Source organism: Mercenaria mercenaria, chromosome 6 (genome assembly GCF_021730395.1).
Source record: "Mercenaria mercenaria strain notata chromosome 6, MADL_Memer_1, whole genome shotgun sequence".
In the NCBI taxonomy this organism is placed as follows: Eukaryota; Metazoa; Mollusca; class Bivalvia; order Venerida; family Veneridae; genus Mercenaria; species Mercenaria mercenaria.
Window position 1 is genome coordinate 10,379,335 of NC_069366.1, and position 18,040 is coordinate 10,397,374.

Sequence of the window (18,040 nt, forward strand, 5' to 3'; positions counted from 1 at the left end):
GTGTATTACATGCACATTTAGCTCTAGATACACTATTTGTATGAATAGAAAAATACGTGGAAAATGACATAGTAAAATAATATAAGCAGGTGCATTGTCTCCTTAACAACATTAAACACACCGGGTGTTCGGCTACCTACTTGTGTGAGCGATACCGTCCTCGTGTGATTTATACTCAGGTAGGCTGTTTAGGATAAGTAAAAACAATACCAACGTACGAACCACATTTAAGGATGTTGAACATTTTATAGACAGATTCGTCCGAGGCAAATCATTAATTCGTACAGGTGAAAATATAAGCCATCAATAATATTGATATGACTATAAAATTTAAAGAAATGTATCGAAATGCGTGTATTTTGACGTTTTGAGACGTAATTTTCTTTATTCAAAGTTCATATAACTGAATTTGCCACTCTCCTTGTAGAACAATATATACTCAACTACAAAACGTATGGATCCTTTACATGCATTTTTTTATTGATAAAATTTCAATTATATGCACCCTGTCGCTGTTTTGGATGATACCTCTGACGATGGATGAAAATAAAACAAAGGTACCTACCCGTTTGCACATAGATACCGTCAACGTTATGTCAATAATATTTATAAAACTCCCCGCAGAAATTACACCCCTTAACGCACTGGGAGGTAACCGCTGTGAGGAGTTTGTAATTTATAAGAACTAGATGATGGAGAACATCACGTTAAACCCGACATTTAGTAGATCTATATGATAAGAATATTCACTTTTAAGATGTAAAGAAGTGAAAGTCGACCGTGTTGGCAGTATTTCACCAATATTAAGCCATCCCTCACATCCACTTTCTACTTCTACACATATTATCCTCTCGTCTTCTTGAAGTTCTTCATATTTGTCTCCTTCAGCCTCTTTCTAAAAACGACAAAACATGTGGACAAACCGTGCACCTGGGCGTATGATAAGACCTTTCTTTTCTTCCCTTAAGGGAATTCGGACCCGTCTCCTGATCTTTGCATGTATTCGTATAGGAGAGTCTTCGGCTTCATCAATTTGCCTTGTATCGTATTGGGTAATATACGCCTGTGTTTATAGGCGCATCCTCCATTGTAGCGACTTATTTACAAGTGCATACAATATACACTCAACAAAATTTATAATCGGTCAGTTTATATTGCATCAATAATTTGTTAATAATGAATGTATTCACAAGAAATTTCACATACCGACATTTGTATAGGTACTGAAGCTAATTATTGATTTATTTTTGGCTGCCCTGCCTCACGGCCAACGTAACCGTATTAGGCGTTTTTTTTCAATATAGTATATTTTGCACGTGCATGGTTTTTTGTGACTCTCTGATATCAAAGACCTCATAGCTGCAGAGGGCAAATATCATAAAACATGTTTAATTTCTTTTAGATACAGAGTTCGCAAAACCAAGATGGACAACTCAAATACAAATCTTGTCTTTCTTACACATGAACTTGAGTTTGCTGCAATGAAATAGCGAATAATGCTACTTTCAGTCATTTGGAACAGATTCTGCAAACTTACTGAAGAGACTTTTTCAACAATGTCTTTGTCATTTTATTCTAGAAGATCATCATTCAAAGAAGCTCTACAATATAAACTTCAGTTTGTAACTCCACTACATAGATGAATACACTTCTAGTTTCATATGATATGTGCCGTGTGAATACTTAGTGAAGCCCATTATGATACTACCGACAAAAGTGATGAACAGGCTGATTACACTGAAATATAATTTCAGTGAAGACTTCTCGCCATTTGTACACATGTAGCATTTAAATTAAGGGCTGATTTGTTCTCTCTGGAAGGGCATTCTGGACTGAGTGTGAGTGAAAATGACGCAATAAACTTTATTCCTGAGAGTCTGTTCCAGTTTCTGAAATTAATGTATGATAGCCAAGAGCTTTTAGATGAAGAATTTGATCATAAAGCGCCTGAATATGATAGACAAACAAAAATATTAAGTGTAGCAAAAGAAATTGTTTATGGAGTGAGTGATGGTAAAAAATGAACTCCTAAACACATTGGTCTTGCAAGTATTTTGCATCTTGCACCAGACGACTAGTTTAAAACATTAATTTAGTTAACGCATTTCATAGTAAAGGAGATACATTCAGCTACAGAGACATACTAAGAGTAAAGACATCTTCAGCTGAAAAAAAACTGGAATCAATAGATCCTGAAATTGGTCGTGTTATTCTGCTGAATCTTACTGAGAATGAGATATCGACACATTGAGTATTGTTTAGAAGAGCATGCGTTTATCAAAAAGACTGGGATAGTTATATACAGTTACAACTGTAGACAGGGCTCCTTACTTTAAGCTCATGGATTAGACATGGTCAGTACCTGTATCGAGGGAAATGCTTATACCTAGAATGGGTGGTTTTCATATATCAGTCTGATGTAACTTTTTAGCACTTCCTGTAAATAAAGTTGACATCGCTAGATTTTTTCAGAAGAGCTGATCATGCAAGCCCATACAGAAGAGACGTTGTTTGTTGGCAGTGGCTTTCAGGAAGAAGAAACTGTTTAAAGCAATGACACTTAACTTAATTTGGATGAATTAAAGGCTAAACACGAGGAAGCTGACATAAGAATCATTCTCCATGCTGCTCACTGCAGTAAACGATCAAATTGTAACGCTGTTGTAGTTTCTGCCAGAGATACTGACATTTGTTGCTCTTTCTATTTCACCAATAGGAAAAAAATGCAACGATGATGGCTGGAACTGTGTAAAAACGAAACTACATTCAAGCCAACACGGTGTATATTGTGTATTGTCTGATGCACTCAGTGGCTGTGACACAATGTACATCATTTTTATAAAAAATCTGCTTTAAAATTTAAAGATTTTACAATGCAAAGCAGATAGAAGGTCTCGGATATGGTTAACTGTCCGATGAAGTGATGAAAAACTGTGAATATTTTTGCAAAATGTATGGCCAAGATGCTGTAAGTACTGACAGTTCTCGTAATGTTATATTTGACAGGTCTGCAAGTCCACAAAACGTGCACCAACCAGCGATGCTTGCTCATTTCACATTAGAAGAGTTTATCATCAAGCTCTGGTACGGAACCAAGTAACTGCTCCCAATCCAGACTTGCCTGAGCCTACAGACATGAGATGGAAAGTGGCAGTTGACACACTTAAGTCAGTTTTTTTACCCGTGATTCAATTGTTCAAGCTTGTATTGAGTTCATTCCTTGTAAGTATACACCTGGATGTAGGACCCACAGATGTAAATGTAAAATGACTTGGCTCTTATGCACATATATAATTTATGTAAATGCGATAAAAAAATTACCAGTTGTATGAAATCGACGCATTAAATTAACATATGAAATGGGACTGTGAAATCATACTTTAAGGTATTAGGTCACTAATAGTAATGTTTACAAAATGGCCTTTGCTTGGTATATTCTGAAAGGTAGCCGTGTTTTGCACTATTTTGCAAATTTTAAACAACCTTTATCGTGCCGATTTTTATAAATTTTGAATAACTTATGGTATCTCCTCAAGCTTAAGTAGAGACAAATTTCAAAGTGATGGCCACTATCCAAAACGTTTGCAGAGAGCTCATTTTACCATTAATTTCAATAGAAGAAACATCAAACTATTGGTCAACAATTATAAAACACAAAATAAAAATATCAATATCATTTTTTCTATAGTGCCTCAAGTAAACGGATTTAATGAGACAGAATTCATACTTCAACATTGAAAAAGTAAGGTCGAATGCTGTGTTTCTGTTTTGTATTTTGCTTACTCCATTTAAAAATAACCTTAGGGAAGACGTAAAACCTACCTAAATTTCTTCCACAATATATAATCTAAGAGTGAAAGCAAAATAGAGAACTTTCCCCGCGTGTAACTCAATATTTTGGAAGATATGTAACTCTACCCCTTCTGTGTAAGTAGTAAATTCACTTTGAACACCAAGAAATCGCTTATAACATTCATTTTTTCCATTTTTGTACAAGAAAGCAATAATAAGCCTTGTAAGAAGTAAACACTTACTAGTAAAAAAGGAAAATAAGGAAAAAAAGATTTGGTTCCAGTAGGACTTGAACCTACGCCCCCTAAGAATTGCAGTAAAAGTAGGTTTATGGTAGGAATTGAATACTCTTCAAAAAGGAGATTCTCTATTGGTGATCTAATACCTTAAGGATCAAATATTTCAATCTATATTATTTTTAAATAATTATATCATAAACAGTTTAGCGATTTAACTTCTGTACTCTGTTCTGATTCAAAATATAGCATTAGTGTACTGTATCCAACAATAGCTTTGTAATTATAACCAACGCAGTTTGTTTAATAATCATCTTTTTGCAAAACAGTCAAGTTAGACTGTTTTCAAATGTTTTTTTTTTTCTCTCTCTCTCTCTTAACGAAGCACATATTTATATTAAAAGTTATTTATCTTTGAAATGTGTGTTGTTTGTTGAGTTTGTTACTATATAACATCTTACACACATATTCTTTAATAATTGCGATACTATTACACATTTATATTAGAAATACTAGTATCTTAATTTGGCGTACATTTTGTTTTCCGTCATTTTGACCTGTCAGGTGGCAAACATAATTATATTTTTGTATTCAGCATACCCAAATTATAGTAAAAATGTACATGGGACGAAATACTAACAAAATGCCTATACCTGTCACATTTATTGAAATGTGGACTAGACTAGAAAAAGGCATGAAGATTATTGTTATCGGAAGGCGATTTACTATTGAACATACATCGTTTTGTCTGTTCTATCTAAACGTTGAAAATCGATATTCTGGCATTTATTTTTGATTTATTTATTTATTTTGTTGGGTTTAACGTCGCATCGACACCATTTTAGGTCATATTGCGACTTTCCAGCTTTGATGTTGGATGAAGACCCCAGGTGCGCCTCCGTGCTTTATTTCATCACGAGCGGGCACCTTGGTAGAACCACCGACCTTCCGTAAGCCAGCTGGATAGCTTCCTCAATTTATTTTTGATATTTTGATACTCATGCAGAGCAAGCCCGAAGCAAGCTACTTTAAAAATGAAAGCAAGATTCTTGGATTTGCAAAGCGTCTCGATGTGTTTTATACTAGTGTAAATACACGAAAGTATAACCCACTTTCTTCAGGAAAGGGAATTCAAGCCGTAATTATTACACCTTACCTTTATCTCCGTATTGACATCATGCAAATATTTAACAAATCGTCTGACCATTATGTCAATAGCCTTTACAATGTCTTGAATTTCCTCACTTTCCAAATTGACACGAAACTCCTCGTCAACTAATTTACATAAAGGCTCCATGGCTACCTAAGAAAAAGAATTACAATTCCTGAAGATACATCTGCATAGAAAATAGCATTGTGTTTGTTGTTGTTGTTGTTGTTGGATTTAACGTCGCACCGACACATGATAGGTCATATGGCAACTATCCAGCTCTAATGGTGGAGGAGGACCCCAGGTGCCCCTCCGTGCATTATTTCATCACGAGCGGGCACCTGGGTAAAACCACCGACCTTCCGTTAGCCAGCTGGATGGCTTCCTCACATGAAGAATTCAACGCTCCGAGTGAGGCTCGAACCCACATCGATGAGGTTGTTATCTTATTCATACTTCCAATTGGCAACATTGAGTAGCGTTGTTTAACTTGTGATCGCCGCTACCGAAAGTAACAATACCCATGCAATTTCTGAACAATAATATAAAGCAATTTAACCAGACTTCTCAAAATACGTTGATTTCCAACACGATGCCTTTTTTTTCAACTTGCTTTATAAAACGTCGTTTCGATTTAAATGTTATATATGGTGTATTGTATGTTGACGTTATTACTTCCCTTTACCACCAACCCGATCCACTCCCCCTAACCCCACCGCCAACCTTTATCCTCCATCCCTTTTTTCTACTTTTACCCATCGCCTCCTTTTTTCATTATTTCATATAAATATACTTTTTGACTGGCATTCAAAGCAACCCGTCAACGGTACCTTTCCACTAAAAGGTCATGTGCTCACAAGCAGTATCACAAATAAAACGCATGTGGTCTAGTTTATAAACCAGATCAAACGTATTTGCCAGTCCCGATTGAACACTCTGTTTTAGGTTAACATTAGTGATTGACAGATTTGGATCTGTCCATTATCATTACCACTGTACTATTCGTCCTTCAGAGAGTTAAATTCCCACTTCTGAAAAAAATTTCTTCCATTAAATGTAACCTTTCTGTTACATCAAGAGTTAAAGAGTTAAAATTATTGTAAACAAAATTATTAAATTGAGATCTTTAAATGGAAGACATAATATTATTATAAACAATATAAATAAATTGAGATGTCATGCTTTCTTCTTTCTGATACTGATAAATTATTACGCTTCACAAATAGGTACGATAAAATGTCATGAAATATAATGGGTCTCTAAACCAATATTACTAAATGTGAATAAACCAAAACCAGATTTAATGAGTTTGTGGGGCCTCCATAGCCGAGTGGTTAAGGTCGCTGACTTCGAATTACTTGCCCCTCATCGATGTTCGAGCCCCACTCGGGGCGTCGAATTCTTCATGTGAGGAACCCATCCAGCTGGCTTACGGAAGGTCGGTGATTCTACCCAGGTGCCCGCTCGTGATGAAATAATGCACGGAGGGGCACCTGGGGTCTTCCTTCACCATCAAAGCTGGAAAGTCGCCATATGACCTAAAATTGTGTCGGTGCGTCGTTAAACCAAACAAAATAAATAATGAGTTTGTAAAACATCAAATCCTCTATCCTTATGAGTGGAAATACTTAAGAGAATTCAACTGATCACTGAACTTCCAAAACTGCTGGAGTGTATTGTTAAGTTTGAAATTTGAGGTTGCCAGTAGATGTGGCCACACGCGCTACACTGATTGTGTCAGTAAAAATTCCTCTTCCCAGTGTATTGAAGTATAATGTGACAATGAAATACCGTTTAAATAATCATCAATTCCTTTAAATCATCAGAAATGCGAACGGAATCGTTCTTTTCTAATTTTGAATCACGGTTAACAAATTATTGCACAATGTTAAAAGATAAATCAACCTACCTCCGTGGCCCCGTTGATTTCTTGTGAGGAAGCCATCATGGCTTACGGAAGGTCGGTAGTTCTACCCGGGTACCCGCTCGTGATGAAATAATGCACGGAGGGGCAACTCGGGTCTTCCTCCACCATCAAAGCTGGAAAGTCGCCAAAATTACCTATTACTGTGTCGGTGCGATGTTAAACCCAACAAAAATGCAACCTTACCTTTGAGTTGAAGAGTCTGCTCTTATAGAAGAACTTGAGGAAGATGCCTGACACAGATGACTTCGGAGATACATGTATATGTAAATTAGATCGTGACTGTGTTTTCTAATCTTTTGAAAACATATGTTTCGTTTGCACCTTTTTGGGTGACAACTGTTCTGCAGTCCACTTTATTACTGTTTTACCCTGTGTGTGAAGAAAAAAGATAAATTATTTTAAATACAGCTTTCACTTGCGAAAATGATTTTTCAAGAAACTCAATAAGTAATTTAACACGTCAAAAATACACAACCACAATATGGCAGAACGAGGTTGCATGAGACAGTATTTCTCGAAGGGTAGTTTAAAAATTTTCCGCGCAGTCTGGTCAGGATCCATGCTGTTCGCTAACAGTTTCTCTAATTCCAATAGTCTGAAAGCGAACAGCATGGATCCTGACCAGACTGCGCAGGCTGGACTGGATCCAAGCTGGTCGCAAAGCCACTATGTTGGTTTTCCCATGGCACGGCTCATATATTTATCATATGGATTTGTAAGTCATATTCCAAGATCACATCATTCCATCTTAAGCTGACCCTGGATTTGAAAGAAATACTTGTGATTTCTATGTAAAGGAATTTTAATTGACACAACACTTAAACAGATTTTGTCTCTCTGATTATTTGAAAATCTCTGTTTCGGAAAAGGTTTTTTTTTTTTGTTGTTGTTGTTTTTTTTTTCCATCTCTCATTAACTGACTTCCCTCTTTTTTACATTTCTATACATTTCTTATTTTTAGAAACAATTGCATTGTCGTTGGAAAAACTCATCACACTTAATTTTAAGTTCATTTTCTGGCAAATCTGTCATTAACACATTTGAGCGATAGGATATTCTAGCTTTCTTATCATCATTTCCTTTGGATGGAACCATTTTGTTTTTTATATTTATTTGACTTAGTTTCTACTCTGACTTTTACCTGTTTGCAAATAATGTTTTGCTCTTTGTCTGTAAGTGTCCACAAAAAAAATCATCCGAACTTTTTGTGACCATGCTGGCCCAAAGGTTGATCTCAATCCACCCTATTGCATCTTGCATAAAAATATCTCCGAAAATAGGGGTTCGTCCCTTTTCCCCCGCCAAATTTGTATTGGTTATTCATTAACCATTCTGCCAGATTGTAGGTGAACTTTGATATAAATCGTTCTGATTTATTGGCCATTCTACTCAAAATGTAGAAGGTGCCTTTATGAGACTCTCTGAGGCACTTCCAGTTTTTAACTTTATTTTTTCAACTTCAGACATTTTAAGTCTACATTATTTACAATGTTAAATGAATTCAAAATACGTTTCTATAACCGAATGTAACAAACGTACCGAGTAAATTGTCGGATGGAGTTTTTACATAATTTCCTACACTTATTTATATAGAGGATATTACACGAGTGTCTTTTCACATTGAATTTATTAAACGAATTGAATAAAATAATAAAATGCGAGGCTCTGCCAAGCATTTTATCAATTTTATTCAACGAGTTTAATAAACTCAATGTGGAAAGTCACAAATGTAATATTCTTTCTATCACATGTTAGCCTTTCCTCTCAAAACATCGAAAGTTCTACTTTCTTTTACTATATAAACAAGTCAATTTGACCAACGTCTCTTACTCTACAAATGACGTCGACGTCAAAGCTTTATCACACTAGTGTATTATCATTTATTTAATGGCTTTATTACACTGCCGCGACGTCAAACATGTGATAAATATAACAGAAAGAGGAAAAACAACGATATGTTCGGCATTATATATAGATCAATACAAATAGTTAAAACTTGGAAATTTAAACCTGGAAAAATTCAGTTTACGTATCCACACTGTTTCTTTACAGAAACGATCACTGTCATTTCTAACAATATCAATAGGCATAAAAGAAAAGTATTTTAAATTGAAATGCGATGCAACTACTGAGGAAAAGCAGAATCAGTATAACTTTTTCAGAAGCCTATTGGGCGTTTAAGTCTTAGACATGCCTTCCACAGTTGTTCTATCATCTTTAAGTTTTCTTTTAGCTACAACAACATCACCTTCATCACTCCTCGTTTTTATTGCACACCACAGAACTTTCACAATCGTTTTTTTTTGGGGGGGGGGGGGGGGGGGGGGGGGGTTGTTGTTGTTTGTTTGTTTTATTCAAAACAAATATTTGCCTTTTCCTTTATAACATGGCTTGTCAACGACTAATTGTTCGAGATGTGCATTTAACCATTTGCATACGTAATTGTCAAAACACTCATTTTGTTTTAACGTACGGCCCCAAAAAAAAGAAAAACATTGAACTATACTGGACAAAATGGTTGTTTCCATCCACATTAATCTTCTTATATCTGAGTCCATGCATTTTCTCACCATTCAAAAATCACTTAAAGATATTGTGCTGAGTCAATCAAGTTTTTGAACCAATTGTTTTCTCCTGGCTTTCATTTCCGAAATTGATGCACAGAAAATATAACATGTCTTGTTTCTTATTCAAATATATAAAAGCTTATTCGTGTGCAAACCAACAATTAACCAAAAACCTGCCATGGTATTGTTATTGTGTTTTAGAAAACGTTCGCACCAGCCACATCATTACAAACAACTGCAGTAGAAGGTATTCCGTCATAAAATGAACAAATTTCGAAAGCATTATCTCTCTCTTTCCTTCCAGCTTCACACGTGGCATCCTTCAAAACATCCATCCACCATTCTTCAATTTGCTACTCTGTTTTAGTGTTTTAGATGGCCCATAAACTCATTCATGACAGTATACCCACCATCTGTTACAATACTTCCCTATACACCTTTGACATTGATTTCAGATAATTCTCTTGTTTCAGTTTCAATGACATCGCTGTTTTTCCACAACCTGAACCTGTAATTAGCTCTGATAACACTTTCTAATTCGTTTCTTTTCTCATATTCAACAGCAATGAGGTCTACAACATTAAAGGCCTGCTCATGCGGGTTATAAAGTGAGGCTGAATGGGTTGCTACTTCGGTAACATTTGTATTTAAAGAGTTCGTATGCATACTCCCATTTCTTGGATTGTCGTTTCTGTCTACACCTTAAATGGTTATGTTTATATCATTACTGTTTCTCTTAGCAATATATCTCTTTTCTATTTTCAACGATGATTTTAAAAATGATAGTTTTAAGTTTGTCTTCTTTTTAATGGGCATAATCTGGAGCATTTCGGTTTGTTTCAACTCAGGTTCTTTTCAAACCTTTTTTCAATTGTATTTGCTACTTCTTAACCTTTATACCATCATTAATACCCGCAACATCAAATTTACTATAACATTTACTACACTTTTTGCGTGTATTACCAATTGTCAGTTTAAATGATTTATCTGGAGAATTACATAAACAAATATACAAAACTTTTCTATTTTACTATAAACATAATAATATAATATACTAGAAGGATGTTATGGATCTTTTTATACACCATAGCATTCGTTTTAGTCATCATGCGTGTTTATATGTTTTCGCATCAATAAACAAGGAAGTCATAAGCAATTTTAATAATCTTATGTTTAAGTTCACAAAGACATTAATCAAAATACGTTTTTTATAACATCATGTTGTATCATCTGCAGTTATAGTAAAATGTAATGAATAAAAGATGTAACTCCAATTAGATTTCTTTTTTATATTTACTCTCTAGGATTTTTACAAATTAGGATAACATTGGGATTGTCTCCTTAAATACTCAATCGTTTACTGTCATATTGTGACACTTATTGTGATGCTCAAAAACACAAACATCATTTTTCAGATATGGCGTGTATAATTACCTGCTTTATCTCAATAGATTTTACAAAATCTGTTTTGCTACGACGATTCCGCCATGTTCATCCGTAATTGGTTTTCAGCTTTATAATGGAACACACTATCCAGTAAGGGTACCAGCTGCATATGCTTCGTTGAATCTTGTTATATCATAAGAGCTTTAACTGTTTTGGTGTATGGGAATATCAAATAACAACCTTTGCTGCTCAGATGTTTATTTCATGACTCGCATATAGTGAATGAATTGAAGGGACCGCGTGCGGGTATAAAACGGTTACGATAGCTCGTACAATGTACATATTTAACCATACACCGATTGTCCCCAATAATGAAAACGAATTGATAAAAAAAATCAAATGACTGAAATTATAATACACGAATTGTGGTAAAATCTGTACTGCATTTACATTTAATTAGGAACCATTTCACTCTTATCTTCTTTCTCATTTATCGCCCATTTAGAATACAATGCAGTTCTTTTATGAAAACAGATTCTCTTAACATGGATAATTAAAAATAATCCACATAAAATGTGAATGCCGTGCAAAAGAACCTGACATAAGTAAAACTGAAAGTTGTGTTGGCAAAGTTACGGATTATCAATCAAAATTAAATACGTACAGAGCTTTATGTAATTTGTGTTAACTGACTATACACGAAGAATACAATGTGGTATTGTTTATTTACAACTTTACAGATGTTGAAAGTGGTTACAGATTCAATATTATATTTACAAATTCAGCTTATCTTTTTATTCATATGATAAAGTTGATTCATATACCTTATTCTTTTTAAACTTGAATCAATCTAATGTCAATTTTAAACTTTTCCTTTAAAATACAAATCTAAGGGGAAAAAGTTAATCGACATATCCACAGGTCAGTTAGCTGACCATTCTAAGTCAGGCCAAACTTCTCTAAAAATTGTAGATTTGGTCGTGTTGCTGGAAAAAAAATGAAATGATTTCATCCTTTCATGAGAGACGGTAAGAGATTCTGACTTTACTGAATTGAACTTGCTTTTCTGAAATAAATTGTCATCACTGGACATAATGAGTTTTTGCAGTTCCATTATTTATACTGTCTCGTGTGTTAAAAAAATTGTAACTTAATCAAACTCTATATAAATAATATATTGCGACTGTTACAATATTCAGTTTAACCGAATTAAGGTTAAACTCTTTACTCGGCAAAAATGACCCCCCTTGTACACCATACCTTCACGTGACCAGGGAATTCTGGGTCAGGTATATAAACGCCCGTCTCGCCAGATTCCAGTCTTTTCGATTCCGAGTCCACTGAACGAGGTAGAGTCATTGATACTTTAAACAAAAATTTTAGTTTAAAAACTTCCCTCCCAACCCTGCCCGTTTTTCTCGTGTTTGTTTTATATTTGCAGGATATCACCCATCGTCGTGACTGGAGAGAGCTGAAACATTTGGGTTTACAACCAGATGCTTTGAATCCTAATGACGAACAAAGCACAAATACAAAAAGACTGTTTTAAACATTTGTCGCCGGTGTCGGGACAAAGTTGTGTTTCAGCGTTTTTAATATCATAAAACTCTTGCGATCGTGGACGGGGCAAGAAACAACGTCGATTCATATTGAACAATTTCAATTCAAGTTTTTACTCAACTGCATTTATTAAGCTATATATTTACTAGTAATCTTAATCCAGTCATGACAATTTTGTGCCAATCTTTAATTAAATAAAATATATATTAAACATTTGTATTTAGTCGTTTTTTGCTGGGTAATTATTTTTAACTATACAGTATAATATGATTTCAGCAGTTTCTATTTATAGAATACATTTCTGTTGTTGAGCAATAACACAGAAGTAAAACAAACAGAAAGGGTGTGTATATTGCTTTCAAGAGCAAATATTACAGATTTCGAACGGAATAATGATAGAAATTTTCAAAACGCTTCTTTAGAGGCATTGATATTTTCTTCAAACATTAGAAACTGTAATTTTCTTAGTCTTATCTTCCTAAGCAGTGATGTTATCACCTTAATCATTCTAGAGGCCCCCCATTTGTTTCAAGAAAGAAAAGGCACGTGGAATGAAAAAACGATCGTTTTGTACAGCAAATTAAAGGAATGTTTCAAGATTAGCATAACGTTAACAAAGATTCGAAAATTTAAAATTAACATTATTATAAAGTCAGGTTTTTAATAAATGATGTTATATATATACATAATTTATGAACTGCTTGACAACAAGATTGATAATTTACGAGACAACATGACTTGTGACTACATGATTTTATTCTGCTTGACTGCATTCTTCATTACTGCGTGACTACATTGTTTACATACTGCGTAACTACAATATTCATATACTGCGTTACTTTATGATTAATGTACTGCATGCCTACATCATGCGTGACTACATTTTTTATATGTACTGCGTATCTACATTATTTATGTGGTGAGTGGCTACATTATATATACTGCGTGTATAAATTAATTATATATTGCGTGAATCCATTATTTATATATACTGCGTGTATGAATTTGTATATTGCATGACTACATTATTTATGTATACTGCATGTCCACATTATCTATATGCTGGGTGACTTCATTATTTTTCCAGCGTGTGTAATTCGTGTATTTACTGCTAACTGATTTTTTAGCAAATTAAAAATGATGAGGTATCTTCCTTTAAGGCCAACGTTTTTCACACAACAGCTGTTGAAGGCGCATGTTTATAAATAGTTACTTATCTCTCACACTCTCAAGCGCTTGACACTCAAGCAGTTGAAACAAGTCAAAATGAAGCAGTTTTTAAGTATTTTGTGTTGCATTACAGTTGTGACAAGTTCAGCAATACGATCGCACATAAACGGAAAGGATAAGAGATTTATTGTGGAAAGTAATAACTTTATCTAAAGCATTTTTCCAGGAATAATCGAAATACAATTACGATTCAGTAAACGCTGTTTGGTTCAAACATGCCGGTATTTCATTTCATATTTAATTCATAGCACAAATAAGAGTATTTTTACTATGATTACATGCTTACCGGAGTGTTTAATATAGTAAGAACATCAAACTTTATTTCAGGTTGCACTGACAGAATACCAAACTGTATAGTTTTTGTGACTTTTTGCAATGACCCTGCCTATAGGGATTGGGTTCGGCAAAACTGCGCACTAACATGTAAATTGTGCAGTATGTATTTAATTATTATAAATAATAATATTAAATCAACTTTAATGATTCTCAAATATGTCTTGCGTGTACATTCTAAACCTTGTATACAAAGCAGCGGGAAGTCTGCTTAAGCAAACGATTGACAATAGGAGTAAAATACTGCTGCACATTCACATCTTTACCTACAAAACACTGTAGACATTTAAAAAATATATTAAAATAATGATGAAATGCATCTTTATCTAATCTCAGGTCAAACCGAAGGTTCTACCTCAATTCATCATAACTTTCTAAACAGATACGAACGTCCCACTTGATCACACTAAACAAGTTTTTATCTACTAATACAGACAACTATTGTGTCTTCTCAATTTCAACCTCAGTTTTAAAAGATTATATCATGTATCTAGAAGAGACACTAGTAGCCATTTGCAACGTTCTAAATGTGATGCATGCAAATTCCTGAATAATTAAGAAGTTATAAATTTGAGAAATGATAAGCTTATTATTCTACTGCAGCAACTTCGGGCACAAGAACCTTACATGAAAATGACGGTACTAGAAGAAGTGGAAGATCAATAGCTGGAAGGTGTTGAATTTCATAATATTTTTTTATATAATATGGCGCTAGAACTACATCATTAATATAGTGAGATAATTATGAGTAAAACTGTTCTTAAGTTTGCTGATAAACAAACGGTTTACCATGCATCCTTATGGACCTATGTACATGTTAGGAATAAGATCCTTATCTGGTCCTATAAAAGTCACTGGTTCCACAAAAGATTAAAGACGATCGCGTTAAGATTCAGGGTCTCATAGATACGTTCATATAACTGTTCTTCAAGTTTTTTCAGTTTTAATCAATTTATCAGCTTTTATAATTTAGAAAAGTACGAAGAATCTCTGATATTCCAAAATATGCATAAAACAAAAAAGAGTGTCCATTTGGGGCTACGAAGCTTCCCCTGACCTATGTCTTCCTTTCACACTTGTTTAAAAGTCATCGCAACAATGGAATGGGTATCTATTTTAGAAGATTGCCATTCAGAAATGTACCTATAAAACAACAAGACCCCTTCCCTAAATAAACACACTAAAACCAAAGGAGCAGAACATGTATGGATGTCCCCATGGGCCTTTTGGCCTAATGGAAGTTTGGAACAAATAGTAAAGAGGATATATTTTTATATATTGTACCAATACGTGAAAATATATTTTATTTAAAGATGGTTTAGCTCAATCAATTTTACCTCTAAATGTTATATTTTTAAAAACAAATCGCTGAAATAAACTTCCTGTTGGGAACACCTCTTAGTACTAAACCGAATTCATCTGTTATCACGATATTATGTAATGATTAAACTTAAACAGAGAATAAATGGTTGACGAGTGGATGGGCTTTGTAATAAGCATCATCGTGTCTGCTTTGCTTGGACAAATTCTTCATACTATAGCACTTCTATGTGAATGCATTTTTGAATTGGTACAAACAGAAGTGATAAAGTTTACGGAAGTAGACACCTAATTACTCCTGAAGGGGAAATGTGACAGTTGTGTGGGGTTTTTTTATATAGTCAAAGACAGAAAATTTTAACTAGAGGAGAGAATTTTCTTAAACTTTGCATGATCATAGAGCATCATATTAGAAACAAATTTATGCAAAAGAAATGGGGGTCCCGGTGCTACTTTTTGAGTTATCTGCCCCTGCATGCAATGTTTTTTGTTGTTTTTTTTTTGCTCTTTTAGGTCATTTTCAAGGGCAGATAACTCACGGTAATGGTTAGTTACACTTTATTTGATTTCAGATTGGTGTTTGTTACTTTATTTCTTGCAACTGTACAAAATTTGCAGGAATTCTATATGATGGATTTTATTCTATTGTCGCTTACGCAAACAAACAGAATTTTTTTTCCAATTATGCCCCTTTTTTGAAGAAAAATGCAGTATGTTTACTCATTGAAACACAGCAAAAATTCTGTTAAATAGAATGGTTTAAAACTTTGCATAATGGCTTGAAATGTAATAACAAAAAATAATGTGAAATGAAATAAGGTATCCGCATGCTAGATTTTGAGTTATCTGCCCTTGAAAAATGATCTAAAAGAGCAAAAAAACTCGCATTCAGGGGCAGATAACTCAAAACGTAGCACCGGGACCCCCATCGTTTTGCAAACATTTTTTCTAATATGATGCTCTATGACCATGCAAAGTTTTAGAAAATTCTCTCCGCTAGTTTAAATTTTTCCTTCTTTGCCTATATAAAAACCCCAAACAACTGTCCTATTTCCCCTTAAATTCTCTGTTTCATGTGTTTTAACAGGAGAATTTCAAATGTTATCAAACTTTACTTTGCATATTATGAAATCTATTTATTTTATGCTCTTCGATGAAATACTGAAATTTATCAGTGAAATAAAATTGATAATTTCACTGTTTCAGACAGTGAAAATATCATTTTTATTTTTCACTGGTACGGAACTACACTCGAATGCGAAAGAATATGAATTATTAATAATAGAAATTTCTTTGCAAGATATACTTTAGGAAAGATATAGATGTATAGAAATACTAACAGGATCATAAATATATACATTCTATCATAATAAAATGTAAAAGAAATCAGAAAACATGAGAAAACGCAATAGAACTATTTGCAGTTTTTCTACAAAGATATCGTGACGTCACGACATTATGACGTCATGGTGCGATGCACGTGACGTTGCGCGGACAAACTGAATTTAATTTTGTTAGAACCATTAAAAATGTATAAAATAAATAGAAAATTTGTTTGTTTCAGTGTAAGATCGAAATATATTTCACTCGTGAACACCATAATTTACATTTTCACGAGTGGCCCAGCCACTCGTGAAAATATTGCATTTTAGAGTTCACTCGGTGAAATATATTTCGATCTTACACTAAAATATCCTCTATTTATTACAGGGTCTGAATGATTACAGTTCGTGCAGGGTTTCATATCAGAAGAAGACATACCAAGAATTAAAACAAAAAAAAAAACTTTCTTTTGATCTGTAATAAATTTGTCTTTAAGTGTGAAACAATAAAGGTGATTAATAATATCTGTAGTCGTTGTATGTGTAGTAACGCTATTTTGACAATTCTACACCTGTTTATGACAACCAATTAACCTCAAGATCCTTTCTGGGTCTCTTACCAAAACACACACTCATACAGCTGTTTCCTGTTTAGTAAACAGCAACTTACCCACAGATATATCAGAGTTGGACTTAATGCCTTTGGTGGACTCGATGTCATTGTAGACTTGGAATCAAAATCATGATCCATGATATTGATAACTAGACACTAATAACTGAGTGTAAAACATTTCGGCTGACAAAATAACAGAACATAAAAAAACAAGAAACGCGGCAATGCCACGAAACCAGGTTTTCAACACTTTTCATAAGAATAAAAAAGTATACTGAATCACAGTGCACCACTTTAAAGCACAACCCTAACCCTAACCCTAACCCTAAACCCGAACCCTAACCTAACCCTAACCCTATTTTTAGTAACAATGACCTTGACCTTGATCCCAGAAACCCCAAAATCAATCCCAAGCTACAATTTTATATAAGTTTTCTATACACCAAGTTTCATCATGATAGCTCATTCCTAAGTTAAGTTATTGACCGGAAACCCTTTTTCTATTTTAAGTAACAGTGACCTTGACCTTGATCCCAGAAACCCCAAAATCAATCTCAGCCTTTGCCTTGATATAAGCTACATACATACCAAGTTTTATTCAAAT

The 18,040-nt window shown here is 34.1% G+C and overlaps 1 protein-coding gene across 2 annotated transcripts in view; it reads right to left on the reverse strand.

Moving 5' to 3' along the window:
• The window catches only part of LOC123549694 (uncharacterized), a 36,377-nt gene extending 23,249 nt beyond the window's left edge, over nt 1-13,128 (reverse strand). For both annotated transcript variants that reach the window (XM_053545060.1, XM_053545059.1), the window contains exons 1-3: nt 11,107-13,128; nt 7,289-7,474; nt 5,185-5,331 (exon numbers count right to left, since the gene is read on the reverse strand). The gene's annotated coding sequence lies outside the window, so the exon portion shown is untranslated. The remainder of the gene's footprint in view (nt 1-5,184; nt 5,332-7,288; nt 7,475-11,106) is intronic.
• Between the last annotated feature and the right edge of the window lie 4,912 nt (nt 13,129-18,040).